This window comes from Lonchura striata, chromosome 1 (genome assembly GCF_050655825.1).
Source record: "Lonchura striata isolate lonStrDom1 chromosome 1, ASM5065582v1, whole genome shotgun sequence".
Taxonomy (NCBI): Eukaryota; Metazoa; Chordata; class Aves; order Passeriformes; family Estrildidae; genus Lonchura; species Lonchura striata.
This window is the reverse complement of record NC_140703.1, coordinates 61868248-61886362: the sequence shown is the minus strand read 5'-3', so window position 1 is coordinate 61886362 and position 18115 is coordinate 61868248. Positions and strand designations below refer to the sequence as shown.

General features: G+C 38.5%; 1 protein-coding gene across 17 annotated transcripts in view; it reads left to right on the top strand.

The window, feature by feature from the left end:
• Positions 1-18115, top strand: part of ENOX1 (ecto-NOX disulfide-thiol exchanger 1) — a 355527-nt gene that overhangs the window by 192172 nt on the left and 145240 nt on the right. The window contains exon 4 of one of the 17 annotated variants that reach the window (XM_077781384.2): positions 14657-14767. The exons of 14 other annotated variants lie outside the window; for them this stretch is intronic. The gene's annotated coding sequence lies outside the window, so the exon portion shown is untranslated. Of the gene's footprint in view, positions 1-2058; positions 2103-14640; positions 14768-18115 lie in introns of those variants that run through there. 2 more of the 17 variants (XM_085577134.1, XM_021530836.4) reach the window with 2 other exon arrangements.

The following is an 18115-nucleotide window of genomic DNA, read 5'->3' as shown; positions in this document are numbered from 1 at the left end:
GTCTGAATGGATGAGACTTACCAAGTTTAGATTGATGATAAATGTTGCAGGGCAGGTACATTACCCAAACTTGTGTTTGTGTGGAACACCTTGACAGTTTTATATTGATTTCAATAGTACAATTCTTCTTTAAACAACTAAGTGGAGGATAAATTATGTAATTTATGTAGTAACTATAAGAGTATTCAGAAGCACCTCATTTTAATTTTACTTAAGTATTATTGGCCTTTTCTTCTCCCTTTGCTTTTGTGCTTGTGTCCTTCTTCTCTCAACATTCTCACATCTCATTTGGGATTTCTCCTCCTCCTACTCCATCTTTCAGCTGCACTCCCACAAGACATGGGAATCTCCTTCCATATCTCCAGCATCAGTAGCCTCATTTGTTTGTGAAGCATCTGCTTTATCTCTGCAGTTTTAACTCAAAAAATTATTTCTTCTTGCTTAGTGTGTCTTATGCCATCCAGTGCTCTGTTTCTGGCTTGCATTCTGTCTCCAGTATGCAGTCTTGCTGAGTGTAATCCCTTCTCTGATTTGCCTTGTATGCTTTTGGTGTGTCAGCTTTTAATTTCTGTCTACACAAAGAACAGAGAGTCTGCTACAGGCAAGTTTCCGGGTCAGTTTTGCAGTAAAGCCGCTCATTTCAAAATAATTTCAAGCTCATGGGACCTTAACTAAGAAAGGTCTTAAGAGCTTTTAGAGGGCTAAGAATATGTCTGTCGTTTCAAGCCAACTAAAGATGCCAGTACTATTAATTACATCTCTCAATCTTCTGCAAACTTCCTGTTTGACTGGAAGCTCTCCTCCTGAGAAATCAAATGAAGACTTTTCTATCTTACTTACAAGATGTTATCTCCCTTTTGATCTGGCTATTTATGAGATCTTCGCATCAACATAGTCCAGAGAGAGTACTATAGAGTACAAAGCACCTTTTCTGACATCATCTCCACGTCTGAAGTGCCAGACCCTCTGTTTCCTAAAATTCAAAGAAATCCACTTTTTATCCTTCACTGTATCTAAATTTATCAAAACAACAGAAGAACCTCTTCCTTTTTTTCAGGAGATTTTCAAATGCTACTACTAGTAAAAATTTCACTCCACAGTATTGAAGAAGGTGCAACAAACTTAAGGAATAATTAGTAAAAGACATAGAGAAATCAGGAGATGAGAATTTTCTATCTCTAGAACAGTAGCTTGTTTTAGTTGTGTCTATGATCTCTAGGACAGAGAGCTTTTATTTGTGCTGAGTCTTTGCTGCGTACAGCAGCAAGCTTATATTGAAACTTCAAGTTAGTAATTTAGCTTGAGTTGTCTGAAAGCTGGAATTTTGTATAGGTCTGCATTTCTTGCAGATGTCTGTCACATACAGCAAATGTTGCTGGCTGACTGCCCTCAAAATCACAGGGAAAAAATAAGATCCTTGAAAAAGTGAAATACTAATGACTTACAGCCACTTCATATCTAATAGCTAGTGAATGCACTTCTTGCTTGAGAGGAATAGAAACACGGAAGCTTGGAGTTGGCTTAGTGGTGGGAAGCTTTGTGTTGTTTTGGAAGGAATACTTGCAAATTCTCTATTTGGTAGTTGACTTTTAAAATGCAGTCAAATCAGTATGTGATGATAACAGAAATAATTGTATTATTCTAAATTTGACTCAAAATATGTATTTCATTGGACAAAAAATAACAAATTATTCAGAAAATATACTCCAATGTGCTCTTCTGGGTTTCAGTGTCTCCAGAGAACTTAATTTTATGGCTATCAGCTTGCCTTAAAGCCCCAGAATATGTGATTCACAATCTCACCATCCGATTAGTTCATGTTTCTGTTTGGAAAGTGAATCAATTTCTGGATCTGATGTGTGTATAAACAGTTTCTTTTTCCTTAGAGTCTCAAGGGAAATTATGAAATGTCAGAGAATAAAGGTACACAGAGATATAGATGAATTCCAGTGCTGAAAGTTGAAAGTTAAGATGTATCTAAACATTAGAACTTTAATAAGAATTCAATGATCAGTGTTTTGCCAGCGATGTGACAATGTGCTCTCTCTCACTTACCAGCTATTTGTACACACTGTACTTTGGTCACTGGGTGCAGTAACCAGGTAAGAACAAAATACTTGGCAAATTAAATCTAAAGATTTCCACTCCTGCTGTAGAACAGATAGATGTAATGTACCTCTTCATCTTAAACCAAATTATGTACCAGGACATTTAGATACTTATTTCTGAAGACATCATGTATAATGTCTGATATCATAAGGACTGAAATGCTTAAATTCCAATTATGAAAAAATCTTTAAACGGAAAGCAGAGATACCTGAACTAAACAGCTCTGTGATATACCTAATCTTTCCCCTCCTGCTGCCTTTCTTACTGCTCATTCAAGTACACATGTAAAAGAAGGACTTGATCAAAAGTCTACCTTTGAAGTAGATGATAATCTGTCAGCTGGCTTGGCCACTGCTTGGACATCACCTGTGTGTTCTGTCTTTGTAACAAACACTTCAGAGATTTCTTGAGTGGTGATGGAGCATATGACATGCATGATGGAACTGAGACAACTGAGCCTGTTTGGTCTTGTTTGTTACCTTCAGCTGTTATCTTCTGCACACTCGTGGAGCTGTGTCTTTTGCACAGCATGCCTTTGCAGTAGCTTTGCCACAAAAGGTTTCACAAAAAGAATTTTGAGGAAAGACGTAAATGGTATCTTCAGGATCTGAATGTTGTCTTCAGCTGTCTAATGGGGATATAAGGAAGCCCCCTACCAGATGTTCCTTGTAAGGGGAAAGTGATAGGAGAGGAAATGGACACAGATTGCAATGTGGGAAATCTTACTTGGATATTAGGGGGGAAAAACCCAACCAAAAAAAACAAATCACATGTGTGTAATCAAGCATTAGAGCAGGTTGCACTTGGAGATGGTCAAACCTGACAGTCTTGAGCAACCAGATCTGACTTGGTCACACCTAGAGCAGGCAATTGTACCAAGTGACTGCCAAAGATGCCTCCCAGCCTGTGCTTCTATGAATTCTGTTCTTTTTATGTAGTTTGCTGTTTTCATCTAACTCTTAAATAAAGGAGAGATGTTCTGTCTGTTTCAGAACCTACTGGCTTTTTTGTTATTTACTTACACAGATGAGAAATGGAAAGGTTGCTAAAGAAATTATTCAGTGAACTGCAAAACTATATACTTCTCTCTGGAACCATGCATTTTATACATTAGGTTTATAATACCCAGTAGAAAACATGTGCTGAGAGCTCACTGATTTTATGAGCTGAGATATCTGTATCCATAAATGAGATTTATTTGCAGTGTTTTCCTCTCTTTTCTTTTTAATGAACAAAACAAATGAAAGTATTCTGTGGTTGTTTGGAATATTAAAACATGCCTGCTTTCATACTGAAAATAAGATCAAGTCTAATAAATGTAATTATTACCACTGATAGGTCTGCTTTTCCATATAAATATAAGCATTTCTTCTTGCTGTTTCTAATAATCTACATCTGACAGGATGCATGTCTTTGGTACAGTGTGCTTTTGCAATACTTTTGCCCCAGAAGATTTTCCTTGTCAAGTTATTAAAGTCAAGACTTTTAAAAACTCTTGTCAAAAACTGAGAATTAAAACTGGTTTTGTTTGAAATACAATTATGTTTTAAGCAATTTTTCAATTAAGTAGCCCTAGCATGCCTTTTCAAATTAAGAAGTTACACATTTCTACTTGAAGTTTATTTTTTCCACTTTTAAGTAGAGAATTTATTAACTTTTTAAATGCTGCAACATGAAATGTATTATGAGCTGAAACTCTGGTCAATAAATTTGGCTTGATTTAGTATGGTTAAACAGACTTTGTATGCCAGAATTTCTTATAGCACGGAAGAATGATCTCTTATTTAGCACACAATATATTTTATAGTATAGTATAGAAAAAATAGGATATGTTTATGGAATATGTACATACAGAATACGAAAGCTAGGTCTTATATGGTTGCTGTGTTTTAATCTATGTGGCAGCTAAGCCTCACAAATCCCCTCACTCCCTCTCCCTGTGGGACGGGGGAGAGAGTTGGGTTAAAGTGAGAAAATCCTGCACTGAGATAATGGCAATTTAATAGGTAAAGCAAAAGCTGAGCACACAAGAAAACCTGAACACGGAATCCATTCACCACTTCCCATGGGCAGGCAGGTGTTCAGCCATCCCCAAGCAGGGCTCCATCACATGTAATGGGGATTTGGGAAGACAAACGCTATCACTCCTAACATTCCCTGCTTCCTTCCCCTTCCCCCAGCTTTATATGCTGAGCATGACACTGCTCAGCATATCATGGGATATCCCTTTGGTCAGCTGGGGTCAGCTGTCCCAGCTGTGTCCCCTCCCAGCCCTTTGCACACTCCCAGCCACTCTCTGTTGGGGTGAGAAGCAGAAAAGGCCCTGACTCAGTGTCAGCCTTGCTCAGCTGTAACAAACACATCCCTGTGTTATCAACACTGTTTTCTCAGCACAAATTCACAAGTCGGCCTCATACTTGCTACTGTGAAGAAAAATAAAAATTAACTCTATTCCAGCCATAGTCAGCTCAATGGACTTCAAGATCTCTGTTCTGTAATAAAAGTCTGGAAACAGGACAAACCTGTCTCATGAAAGAAAATAAGAAAAACATGAAATTTCCCTGATTCTTTAGATCTAACGGGGTTGCAGTCATGACAGGCACTACAGTAGCCCTGCTTCCAGGTATGAAACAACCTGGGGAGTGAATGAGGGTGCAAAACTTTAAACTGCAAAGGAAGTTTACATTATTTTCTAAAGCTAGCTATATCTCAATTAAAGTTTCTGTCCTTCTCTGAAAAACAGAGTAGAAACTAGCACAGAACCAGGGTAGTTTAACACAAATACTGTATATGGGGTTTTTCTGCCTACCATATCATTTTACGGGTATAGTCAAAACATATGGCTTAACAACTAGTTTTTTCCTTTTCATCTGGGACAGGTTTTGCACATTTCTGCCTTCTGGGGAAAAAGGAAAGAAATCCTATGAAAACTAATGTTTCTTGCAAGAAATATGTACAGTAAAGACCAGATGGATTTCATCAGTATTATTTACTTAGCCAGCAAGGGCTGTTTATCCATACAGATCATTGAAAGCTTATAAAAGACAATGAAAGAGCTGTGACCAAATCAGTTAAGTTTCACTCTTACTTTCTGAACACTGGCTTTCTTGGCTACTGAATAAAGTTTTTGAGGAATAAAGCTTTGGCTTCACAAATCAATATGTATTGTATAATTTAATGGTAAGCAGCCAAGATTGTAATTTTTGAGAAACCAAAACAATTTGTCTTCTTCTATGAAAGTTTCCTGAATCATTTTCATGACAAAAGCATTGATGTTTTACACACACAGGTTACTCTCGGGCAAAAACTCCTTTAAATTGTATTTCATTTTCAGTAGTCTTTCCATTACCTATTTGTTGAGCAAAAAATAGGCACAATTAATTTTTTTGCTTAGAAATATCTAATACCCTAAGTATCTATATGCTTTAATCTCCAAGAAACCATTGCAGAGAATTACAATAGTCTCAAAATATTGTCGTTAGGATAGATGATGATTGACACTTATTCATTAAGACATAATTGATTTCCAAAAGCAGTGGATTTAGATTCCCTTTGAAAGGCTGTTTTTGCCCCATATTAATGAGCAGCAAACTTCAGAAGAGATGCACTTGTGCAAGCTTTTGGTTACACACAAGCATATGTTCTGTGTGAGTTTAAGTGATGCTTATATAGATGTGTGTGCCTCCTGAAGAGGCAACAAGAGAGAATCTTTGCATGTGAAGTGCAGACATAAAACAATAGCTAGGAAAATACCATCTAATTTAATGCACAGTGAGGCTGGGAAATTACTGTCGAGTAAGTGTCATGTAAGCTTGCAATGCAGAGCTAAACCTTGCAGAAATGTATGAAGAGCACTCAGATACAAAATCAAGATAAATATCTCACTTCTGTCCCTGGTTTGCTTGTCAGTCTGTCCTCCTTTCCCTTGCTGCTATTTTACAAGAAGCATCTGCTTTCTAGAGGATGGGGGAAGTTCAGCTATAGCGAGTGTGAGGTTTTATCCACTTTTTAAAATTTGCTAATTCTGTGGATTTGATAATCATCTCTCCCTTATCTGGTCTTTGCTTTTCTATAAAGTTAAATTGGTTCTACTGCTTGTTCTCCAGCTGCAGTGCAGGCTGGCAGTCTGTCCTCAGCACACACCTCCTCAGCACCTCAAGTTCAGGAGTACCCTTCCGAAACTATATGCATATAGTATATTTATATGACTTCTGTCACATGCCATGGAATTCCTTCTGGGGTCCAACACTGCCTTTCAGGAGAAGACAGCTACTAATTATTATTCTGGGGCTGCAGTTTCACCTTGGTGAGTGGCTGCTGTGGTGTTAGGAGCACTCAGCACACCTTGACTTGTTAGAGATGAGAGCTTTGTAACAAGAAATTACACTGCCGGAGAGCAAATTAGTGATTGATGTAAAATGGAGACTTCTCCATTGTAATTGTGCTAGCAAGATATGAGACAAAGCTTAAAGTATAATTTTAACAGTATTTAATTAAGTGGAACAGTAGATTAACCATCAGAGTCCTAACTAAACACATATAGAAGAATTGTAAATTATAAAGGCTCATTTTTCTAACTTGCCTCTGCCATTAGTGACTGACTTGGAGAGGATGTGATTGACTTGAAGCTTATTTAAAATGGCTCAATTTAAAAACTAAATTTAAAATCTTTTCCAATTGTTCTCCTTTGATGCAGGCAGGGAAAGGTGATTCATCTTTTCAGCAGTGCATGGTTCACTGGGTGGGGGGAAAATGACATATTTTATCTGGTCACTGAGATCTTACTGTGTCATTTCACTTGTGTGTAGCAATTAAAGCAAAGCAAACCACTTACCTGACAAATTTAGTCTATTGTTCTTTCAATTGAAGTATTATTACCTCTAGTTTCTATTTGTTTGAGTTGCCTGATGGCAGGTTTCTCTCATCACCTCAGTTGCTGACAAACTGTAATTAGGTGTCCTCATGCACACTGTTAGATGAAGAAGTTGCAGGGATCCGATGCAGTTTCTTTACAGTTTGTTTAATTAACTTTGTGTGCTGGATCCAAAAGATTTGGGGAGCCTGGCCTCCCTTGCTTTGTCAAGCTGTGTAAATCCCATATCAATTATACACCCTATTCTGGAAACAAACAGTGGAGCATACAAGCTTTGAATTTGCATAACTCTTTGTAGGAACCAAACATAAAAGGAGCTTGTATTCAGCCACAATACATTCATTGTTAATTTGAAGTGAATATTTATAACTTTCTTTTTACTATTAGCCTGACACTATGAGCAATTATAGCAGTATTCAGCTAAATATGCCCAGACTGTGCCTGGTCAGAATTTTCTTTCCTCGTGTTTCTAATACATTTCCTATGCACTATTTTGTCCTTAATGCCTTTACAGCTTGTTTATTGGAAACAGGTTTTTAATTATTTTTCAGCAGTACTGGAGACCTAATTTAATGAGCAATTGTTAGATATACTAGGGAGACACATTCACCTGATTAATGTGATAGTTAACTGAGCAACAAAATTGCCTCATGAAGAAGCAGCTGTACACAGAGTTGAAGCAGTAAAAAAGTTTGAGGGAATGTGAAGAAAATATTTGAGGAGAAATAATTTGAAACAGGATACTGAGCAAGTTGGAAGCTAAGTATAAATACACAGTGTTGGCTTGCTGATTGATTGGTTGGTTGGTTGTCTGTTAGTACATGCATGTGTGCACACATCATGCCCATATTTGTTAGGAGACAGTTTATATAGGCTTGACTGAAAGATACTGCATTGGAATGCTGGGATGTTCAAGGGCTGTAGAAAAAGGATGGGTCCTTCAGGTGTGTGTTGGAGATGAAACTGTGCTGCAGCCAATGCTTTAATGGCATGCAGTGTTGTCCAGCTTCAGTGCTAATGTGTGCTTTTGGAAACAAGTCTGTCCTTTGAGAAACGGATTTTTCTCAGGGAGAGAAAGGCGAGAGAGAAGAAGTTTGACATTGTTTGTCAGAGCTCACACTGTCACTGACTTGCTCCTGTCAGCAGCATTTGCACTCTCAGTTTGGAAGCTTGTGGTAAACTTAAAGGATCAGACTAACATGATCATCACAGAATTTTAGTACAAGATAGTTCCATTCATGCATTTCAATGTCATTTTCTTCCTCTTTGCAAGCAGCATTTGCAAAAAACAATGGTACAGTGGTAGCTCAGTAGAATCTCATTACTAGATCATCAGGTTTCATTCCTGCAGAGGTCTGTGGCATCTATGGAGAGAAGGGTCCACAAGGGTCCACAGGGGTGACACAGCGTGCACTAAGGCCAAAAAGTAGCAGACAGCTAGAAGAAGAGAATTAAATATGAATGCTAGAGGAAACACAGCCCAGCTAGTTTCTCTCGTGTAGTTTTCAACTTGGCATGTATGATGGGTATCACTTTACAAGCCTGAAAATACAGAATGTTTCAAAGTCATGGTATATTATAAACCATCCCACTCACAAACTTACTGGACCCCTTATGGCCTAACATAACCCCTCTGGTTTCAAGTTAGTGCTGATGGCTTAGTGTTCCTGGTCACTCACATACTAGTGAGGGCAGGAACATTTTTTTCCAAAAGGAAATGTGAGCTTTTTGTACGGGATGTTGTATTCTTGTTCACATGATTTAAACAGATGAGAGCTATAGCGATTATAAAGAACTCTGGGAAAATGAACTCACTTTCTGTGCATTTACTCTGGGAGCACATATTAGGGAGAAGACTGAAAAGCTCAAATTTAAGTAAAAGTGGGTTGGACACATTACTGGGATTATAAGAGATTAGAAGAAAATAGAGAAGAATGAGAAGGCGATTATTATACAGCTGCTCAGAAGAGGAAAATGCTCCTATGAGTGTCAGACTCTGCCCCACTTTTACTGGTTCAGCTTGTCTCCGTTGTAACAAGTAACTTGGACAATTCTTTGCAAAACATTACTTCCTTGATTTGATAACACGATGGAAATATAAATTACTTTACTTATTATTTGAATGCTTCTTTCAAAGCCAGGAGAGTTGCTGATCTGATGGTTGGAGAATCAGAATAGACTTGAGCAGATCTAGATTAGTTTCAAATTCTTGTCACAGCTTTGCCTTAGAAGATTTTTTGCAGATTTTAACTTCTGTGGTTTTTGTCTGCACCTCATTTTATTCATGTTGTCTGCAGAAAGGAGAGAATGATACTTATATTCCACCCATGCTATCATGCCTTACCAGTTTAGCTGGTGGGATTTTTGGAGTTCTGCATGTCTGTGCCGTGGGTCAGCAGTCCTCCAGCCCTCTCAGACCACACCAGCCCTCTGCGTAAGAAGTTTTTGTCTTTCCTGGCTTGAAAAGAAAGTTCCCTATGATCCTTTGATTTGGGCTGTACTTGCCTTTTTTTATTTTTATATGGTGTGTATATATTCAGATTTCTTGTGTGGAGGACCCATGGTGGTGCTGGAGCCAGCGGGGTGGCTGTGCCAGGCAGCTCTGAGCATGGCAGAGCATCTTGTGGGAGCCTGAAACAGTTCACAGCTCCACAGACTCACTGGGCACCTGCCTCATCTCTGCCTGTTCAACAAATGCTTTAAACATAAACTTGTTCCAGAGTGTTTTGCTACAGATGGGTGATTTCCAAAATGTGCTGATGTGCTCTGCTAGATAAAGATCAGGATTTCTTTCTGGAAGAATTCATTACAGGACAGACACACTGGCATTGCCTACATTTTTAGGTAAGAGGCTTGATACTTTGCCATTTATATGGCAGCCAAAGTAGACAAAAGCAGAACATACTTTTTAAACTCTTTCCCGGCATATAAATAGAGATTATGTAGTTTTATAGTTTGAACATGTATTATATTTTAATGCTATCAAACTAAACTATATGATGGCATCCACTCCTGCTAATCTTGCAGGATTATATTTTTCAAACCCAACAAAAGTCATCTGTTGAACTCAACACTGAGTTGTTGAGTCCAATTTTTGGTTGTTTTATTGTGTTTTGTTTGGTGTATTGATTTAGGCTTTGGGGTGTTTTTTTTTTTTTTAATTTTCCTTATTTAAAAAGCAATCAAAGTAAAATATTTGATTGTGTGTGATCATGTATTCCAACAGAAAAGAGTTGTTCTCCTATTTCTCCTCAGAGTGTTCTTCTATTTTTTATGAAGACCATCCTAAAAAACTGCTGATTTAAAAAAATAGCAAATAATATATTATACTATCCCCTTTGAAATATTTGTGAGTTTAATTTCATTTAACAGATGGGCATTTATATGTCTCTGAAACTTGTCATAAATCTAACACTGTGCAGCTAATAAACAGCATCAGGAAAAGCGGTTAATCCAAAGTATGCACACTCAGAGCATCCTGGCCTTCATGTATTAACTTCTGTATAAATGGAAAATTGTCAAGCTTGGACTTCTAAAATGCCTGAGATATAACAGGTTTTGAAGCAAAAGCAGCAGCTGAAGTTTGTAAAAGCAACAGTCTAATTCACGCATGTTTATACACACATGCATATATATATTTACAAACACGTGTATGATATGTATAATATGTATTCACACTTGATACAGAAGAATGAATGGCAAAAGTGGTATGCAGTTCCTTTCTGAAAAACTGTCTGCCTTAACTGTTCACCTCTCTTCCTTCACCCTTGTCCTCAGACTAACCAGGGATGTTAGCAAAGCTCAACCCTTCAGTAGCTCATGCTAAAATGAAAACTTGGCATGATTTCCTTTTTTGTAACCGGGGCCCTTTTCACTAATTTGCTTCACACAGATATGATCCTGAGGAGTCCTTTAAAGGGATTTAGATCCTTCCCTCCAACTGTCATCCCTTGTGTTTTGTCCAGGTGCACACACTCTGCAACAGTCTCAACAAAGTGGGTTCTTTTGTTTGTTATTTTTTTTCTTTCCAGGACCCAAATATTAACAGTTCTGGTAGGAGGCACGTAACAGAAATGCATTTGCCAAATGGTGCTGCCTCTTTCCTTGGATATGGGAAAACATTTTGTGGAAATGGGAAAACCAAATGAATAAACCCCACCAGTTCCACACGCCTCCTGTCTGCAAGCATCCCCACCTTGGGTACGTGGGCTGTGTTACGGACTCAGGGGAATGGGTTTAGAGGAGCCCTTTGTTGGAATATTGGCAACACATCACTGGACTTGCCGTTGTTGCAGATGGAGCAACTTGCTGAACAGATGGATTCTCAGTTTTCTCAAAGAAAGGGAAGGTACTTGATGTACCACGGTGGGAAAGACGGGAGGGTATTCCAGGCAGATGGAAAGGCAGGAAAGAAGGCACGTTCTGTGCTTTTTTGGGGCACTTGGAGCCTAACAATCTCGTTCTGGCAAACTTGGGAAAGCATAAGCACAGCACTCTGTGAGAGGGCAAAGGGACTGTAACAGATGTGGAGGAAGTTATTTGCACAGAAGCAATGAAAATGAAGGCTGAGATTAGGAAAAGCCAGAGTGTATAACAGAGTATTATGTACTAGGTATGGAAAGGGCTCCTGCCCTGCACCATCAAAGGTGCACTCTATTAAGGCCCAGGACTACTGCCAGAAGAGCATAACTAGAAGAGAGGACTGATTAATATTTTAAGGTCTATTGTGTTGTGAAAGAGGCTAGAGATAAATGTCATCTGCCACTGTGAAGCCAAGGATCCCCATGTTTCTGCAGTGTGTGCACTGGTTTTGTGATGGCACAGTTTGTTCAGTGGCACTGCTCAGATACCGTGTGGCCTCTTTGCTTCTGCTGTTCTTTCTCCCCTCCCCATCTTGCCCCACTTCCATCTTAATTGTTAGGGCAGGATCAGACCTGTATAGCACCCAAGAGCCTGTAAATCTAACTTGAAATCATGTTACCTCATCCAATATTTACTGCTAAAATCTTAATGCAATTTACAAATGCAGCAGGCATAAATGGAAATTGATCATATTTTGGTGTTTTGTGTTAACTCCCTGCAACTTTTCAGTCACTTCATACACCAACACCAGACTTAGAAATATACTTTATCATAGTATAATTTATGATTTAATAACAATGGATGTTTATATTTATTTTTAACTCTTAGCTTAATTAGACATTTTCAGGATCTTAGAATGCAGACATTAAAACTGTTTAGCTATATTAAGGGTGCCAAAGGCCTTGGAAATCCAGATTTTCTGGGAAATGAATGTGATAAAGGGCAAAAACGTTATTTCCAAGTGTGATTCACTGATGAAAGCAGCTATGCAGAATTATAATTTTCTTAAATAATGGCTTTGGCTTTTGTTCATAGTCAGGGTTGTGTCTACAGCAAAAGAAATGTCTGAAGTATTTTTCTGAAAAATAAAATTGCCTGGATTACATACCCACTTTTGCATCAATTGTGTTCGATTTTGCAGGACTGAATTATCAGGGAGGCTCTGAGATAAAATGAACAAGGAATCCCATCACTGAATTTTAGTATGAGCATTTTTCAGATTGTTGTGTCTGGATCTCTGCCAAGTTTTAGCCCTATAATAAATTAAGTCCAACCCACACAAAGTAAGGAAATAAAAAAGAAGACCAAAAAAAAGAAAACAAAAACTTCTACACAGCAAAAACACTAGGCATTTTTATGGGGAAACAAGTGGTAAAGAATAATTTATTGGAAAAGTAATTATCTAAAGAGAAGAGTGGGCTCTTCTCTCTAATTCGAAATGATAACATTTTCCAGCCTTACCAAACACAGCAGAGGATCATCATTTTGCTTCACCAATCTGGTTAATTAAAGTTGAGAAGTTGCTTTCCTCTGGTTTTATTTCTCCTGACACCCAATACTCCAGTTGAGCCCACTTCCCTTTGTAGAAAAATCTAATCTGGCTGCCACAGGACCTGTGAAAGTCATGGAGGTGATGAACCAGGGTCTGCTTTCTGCATTGTATGTCTGGCTTATTTAATCTCTAGTCACCCTCAGATAATAAATATTTCATATGTTGGACAGGTGAAAGATTTCATTCAGCTGCAGATCTGCTTCCACGGCAACTGATTCTTCTCATTTGAACAGTTTAAATGTGTTGAAAACAGAGCTTTCTTTCTGTTTTTCTCCACTGTGTTTTTATGTGCAATGTATTATTTGTTTTCTCCCTCCTGTCCCTCCTACAAGCAGATACAGAAAAGCCAACAGCATTAGCAAGTAATTCTAAACAATTTATAATCCAAACAAATTCTCTCTTCCAGTCAAAATGGGATGAAAAATGCCATTTCATTTGACAAGCATAGAGTAAATATCTAGAGATATGAAATTTCCCGGGTTAGCATTTATAAATACTCTGTATGCAAAAAATGTATGCAAGCACACTACTACTTTATGCTTTACAGTATGTTTCTCCATTGCTACTGGGTGTTTCCCCAATACCATTGTCCACCAATACAGGGTTGGGTTTGATTTTGATTTTTTGGGGGAGGGGCAGGCAGTATCCTAGGTGTTTCTCTAAGAAAGGTTTCCTTCTCTAAGAAAAGCTTCTAGCAAAAAACTGAAGAAAAATGTCTGCAACCATATCTGATTTCTGCCAATGTTGGTGCTTGTGACAAATCTTCTGGAAGACATCTGCTGCATCCTTTGCATCTTGCAGCAGAAGGAGCTCTTTGGAAACATAGTTTAGCTCATTCTTCCTCTTCACATTTCACACATAGTGGGTAGCTGCTGTCCCTCTTCCTCTCAAGCCATCACCACATCTGGACTCTCTGACACATGCTGTGTTCCATGCCCACCTCCATACTTCTGCATGCATGGCTGGTGGCTTCACAGAGCACTTCCCTTGCCTACCTGCTGAGTCATTTGTAACTTGCTGCCGTGGTAAAATTTTGGTAGATAGGCTCCAAGTAAAGGAATTTTCCGTCTACCATGTCCTATCAAGCTCAGAGACATTTTTACTTGCATCTGACCATCTGTGTGGATGTTCCCTTGATGCAGTTATGGCAGAATGGGGACATTATTTCATGAGGCATACAGCTGCCTTAGGAAATAAGTTAGAGAGCACATCTCAGGGTGTGATTTAGGAGTTTTAGATGTGATGGAAAACCATGCATAGGTGGCTTATTTGATCTCTTTGTCCTCTCCTTCTCTTTACTGTATAGCTTTCTAGAGCTGCTATATTTGGGGATTAGGACGTTCTAGATCAGTTTGGAAAAACTGGCACAACATGATGCACAACTGCTATTTTGGGTTTAGGGGGAGATGGAAAATGGGTGCAGCCTTTGCTAGGTGTTTGTGTCTGTGCCTGGTAGCTCTGTGGCAGATCCCCCTATTTGAAACAATTGAACTATATCTGACCTTGCAGCCCTCTCCCTTCTATTTCCAGGCATATAGATTTTAGCCAGCAGGTCTCTGGTTAACCCCTCCTCACTGTTGTTTATTTCCTGCCACTCTGCAGACACACCACTGAGCATTAAGTATGTGAACTCAAAGACGCTTCCTCTCTCTTGTACAGTCTTAACAGCAAACAGTCACGAGCTGAGCTTCTCCAGGCAGAATTTCTACCTAAGAGACATAGATTTCAGGAGTATATGCCCTTTCTCTCACCCTTTTCAGACTTCATTAAAAGCATCCACTTCAAGAAACTACAACTGTGTTTATTCAAGCTTTGAATTTGGAAGTCGTGCTGGGATCCCTGCCACGGCACGCTTGAACCGTGAAACCCAGGTCAGTTCCATTTTTTGGTTTTCATGTACTGGCCCTGCGCTGCAGCTGTTTGAGCTACCAGGTCTCTGTGGAAGCAATACTTCTTTTAGCATGCAGAAAACATCGTATTTGATTTCATAACCTTACCTCTTGTTGTAGGTTTTGGGTTTTTTTGTACTACTAAACAAAATGTCAGGGTAACATGTCAGTGAACATAATACATTCAAAAAGAAACATGCTGACAGGCTCAAAAACAAAACGCTCTCTTTTAAACAGGCAGGAACTGCTCTGATTTTCCTTCCTGCCCACCAGGCTATACTTGGACTTGAGAAGACAGCTGTGCTTCATCTCCCTGTTGCTCTGTCACTGTGACTGCTGGCTATTGCACTATATAATGTGATCTTGGGCTGTGAGATATGACTAGTTTCAATCAATGTTCACTGAGGTTGGCTTTGTGACTCAAAGGCTACTAACTCAATAGCCCATTAGTTTTGTCAGTGAATCAACCCTCTCTCTCTTCAAACCTTCTATGGTGTTGAGGAGTTTGTGGGTTTTTCCTATTGCTAGAGAGAAAGATTCTGGGTTGCACTGAATGCAGCTGGAGGGGTGTTACTAGGTTTGCATGGGACACTTTCTGAAAACTGCTTTATTGTTGTTAATAATTCTACTCTAGATCTCAAATTCCAAATTCACACAGAGTTTGCATTTCTGAAACTTCATGTGAGTAGTTTTTTACTGCAAGGTGGATTTGCAGGGGGAAAATCAAAGTTAACAAAATTTGGTAGCTGCAATATTTGTTCCCCCTAAATGTGCATTGGAACACTCTGTTTGAAGGCACAGTATTGTTTGTCTGCTTATTGGGAAAAGATCTGGAGGCAGCAGTGCTTTATGCAAGAAATTTGTTGGTGTTTGATTTGCAGTTCTGCCTTTGCTTTAATTCCTGTTCCATGATCCGTAGTGATTGTATGCTTTGATGTTGCTAGAGTGCTCTTGGAGTAAGTGCTCCTCTCAGTGAAAATTATGCTGCTGTCAGTTTTTTAATGTTTCATACAATGGGTGAAGAATAATATGGAATACACCCAAACATGGGCATTTCATCAACATGAAGCCTGTAGTTAGGGCCATTGTTCCAATCAGTCACCAAAGAGTCTGGAGAGCAAATACCATGTCCAGCTCCACATCTACTCTGGCTCTTCCATGGTATTTTCAGTTCCTCTCTTCTAAGCATGTTTTCCTTCTTTCCAACTTTTTTCCTTTGTGTTTTTGTTCCTTGTTTAATTATTTTAGGTCAAGTCTGCAACAGCTGAACAGAATGCATTAAGGGTAAAGGTCTGTGATTTTCCTGTGGCACAAAAAATTATATGAAAAGATAAATATATTTTTGGGTATTATATTTGGTCTAGGACAATGGGAAAATAGGTTCTGAGTGGCTGGAAATGTTGTAACTGCACCATTAATGTTTAATTACTATTGGCAGCCAAGAAGTGCTTTTCTGGATTAACCAGACACTCAGCTTCTGAGATGTGCATAGGTGCAAGAAAGTGATAAAGCTCATGAAACCACACCTCTGGGAGCATGTAATGAGATCTTTCCTGTGATATGCAAATTATGCTGCCAAGTTGCTGTGTAAACAATTCATGGGAGATGTAGTGAGAGGTAGTTAAATAACTGGATCACATATCAAAGATAAAATCCATCACTGGGAATGGAAAAATGTGTTAAAATAGTGGTTTTGCTATTAGAAATAAATAATGAACAGAAAAAAATCTTTGCCCAAAGCATATAGCAGCACTGAAGAGTAAATAGCAAATGATTTATCACAATTGTTGCAGTTCAGAGTAAACAAGCATTTAGGAAACCAGTGTGCACAGTTTGTGAAAACCAAGACCTAGTACAAGTAGTTTAGCCAATTATGCTGGTGTTTTCTTTTTTTTTTTTTTTTTTTAGAACTTCACAAATGTTAATTTGGTTACTTTTCAGGCAGAAGATATACACTGCTTACTTTTCAGTGATAAAACCAATTCATCATTTCTATTCTAAGCATGCACAAATACCTCAGGCAGCTGAGCAAAACATATTTCAGGGTCATATATAGCCATAGATCAATGAGTGTGAGCAAACTGTATTGACACCAGCAGAAGCTGAGCTCATGCCTTCAGCCTGAGTTTCTAATTTTTGTAAATTTTTGTATTTTATACTGTATGAGGAAAGGTTTCCAGATAATAGCACTCCTCCAATAAATCAAAGATTACTCTTTCACAAATGGTACTGAAGCCTTCATTGATTATCTGTCCAACTTCACTGTTCTTCCACAGAGGTCAATTCCTGTAGCACTTGTCTTCCCTCAGCCTTTTCCTATATCTGCTGTTCATTTAGATTCTGATGTAGCTCTGTTGAAGCCCAGTGAGAAGCCTTGTATCCCTCCTTAGTGGGAGCTGCAACATGTGCTAGAGTCCTAAGGGGCCAGCAGCAGAAAATTTAAGAAGGCAGCAGGGAATATTAAAACATCATGAGTCAAAGGAAATCTTTTTGACTTGTGACTATTTTTTGTTTTGCTGCGTAGCAGGACTGATACTCTAGATAGAACGGTACAGTCACAATAAACAGATCCCACATTCAACAAATATATTGAATTCTGTTCTATGTTAATCACCAACAGAAACTATGTCAGATGATCTTCCACCAGGAACAATATCTCCTAATTAACAGTAATTAAGGTATATTATAACTACAGGAAATGAAACTAGATGGATCTCTCTCCTGACATTTCATATTTGGATTTTTTTTTTTCTAAGTCTCTTAATATGTTTCAATTAATGATAACAGAGGCCAGGCCATTCTCAGTGATGGATCTGTGAATCTTAGTACCAGTGAGATGAGATGAAGCATGAATCTTTCCATCATTAAACTCCCCTTAGAAACATGAATGAATTCCAATTAAACTGAATTTACTAGCACAAATGTTGATTATGAGGAAGCTAAGGGTCAAGGCTTGATTGCCTTATCCTGTAAAGTGCAAAAACCTGTGCCAGACATGACAGGAAAGTCAGATAGCCTGTCTGCAGAGTCTTCAGAAGTTCTGTAGCCATTCATAACAGGTATGGCATTTCTTTTCATTCACTGAGAAGTCATACAAAACTGTTTTGTTCAGGCCCTATTTGAACAAGCAGATTTTTAATTTTAGTGCCCCAAAAAGGTTTTATCATCCAGAAAATTATTGCTTCTCTTTCTGCTCTGTGGCAGATACCCAGTCTTCACCAATTAATAAGCATTTGGAGACCTAATCAGTACTAAACCTGAGGTATAGTCTTTGTATAGATAGCTTAACAATTAAGACATATAAACTATTCCTGAATGAAAGGAAATTGC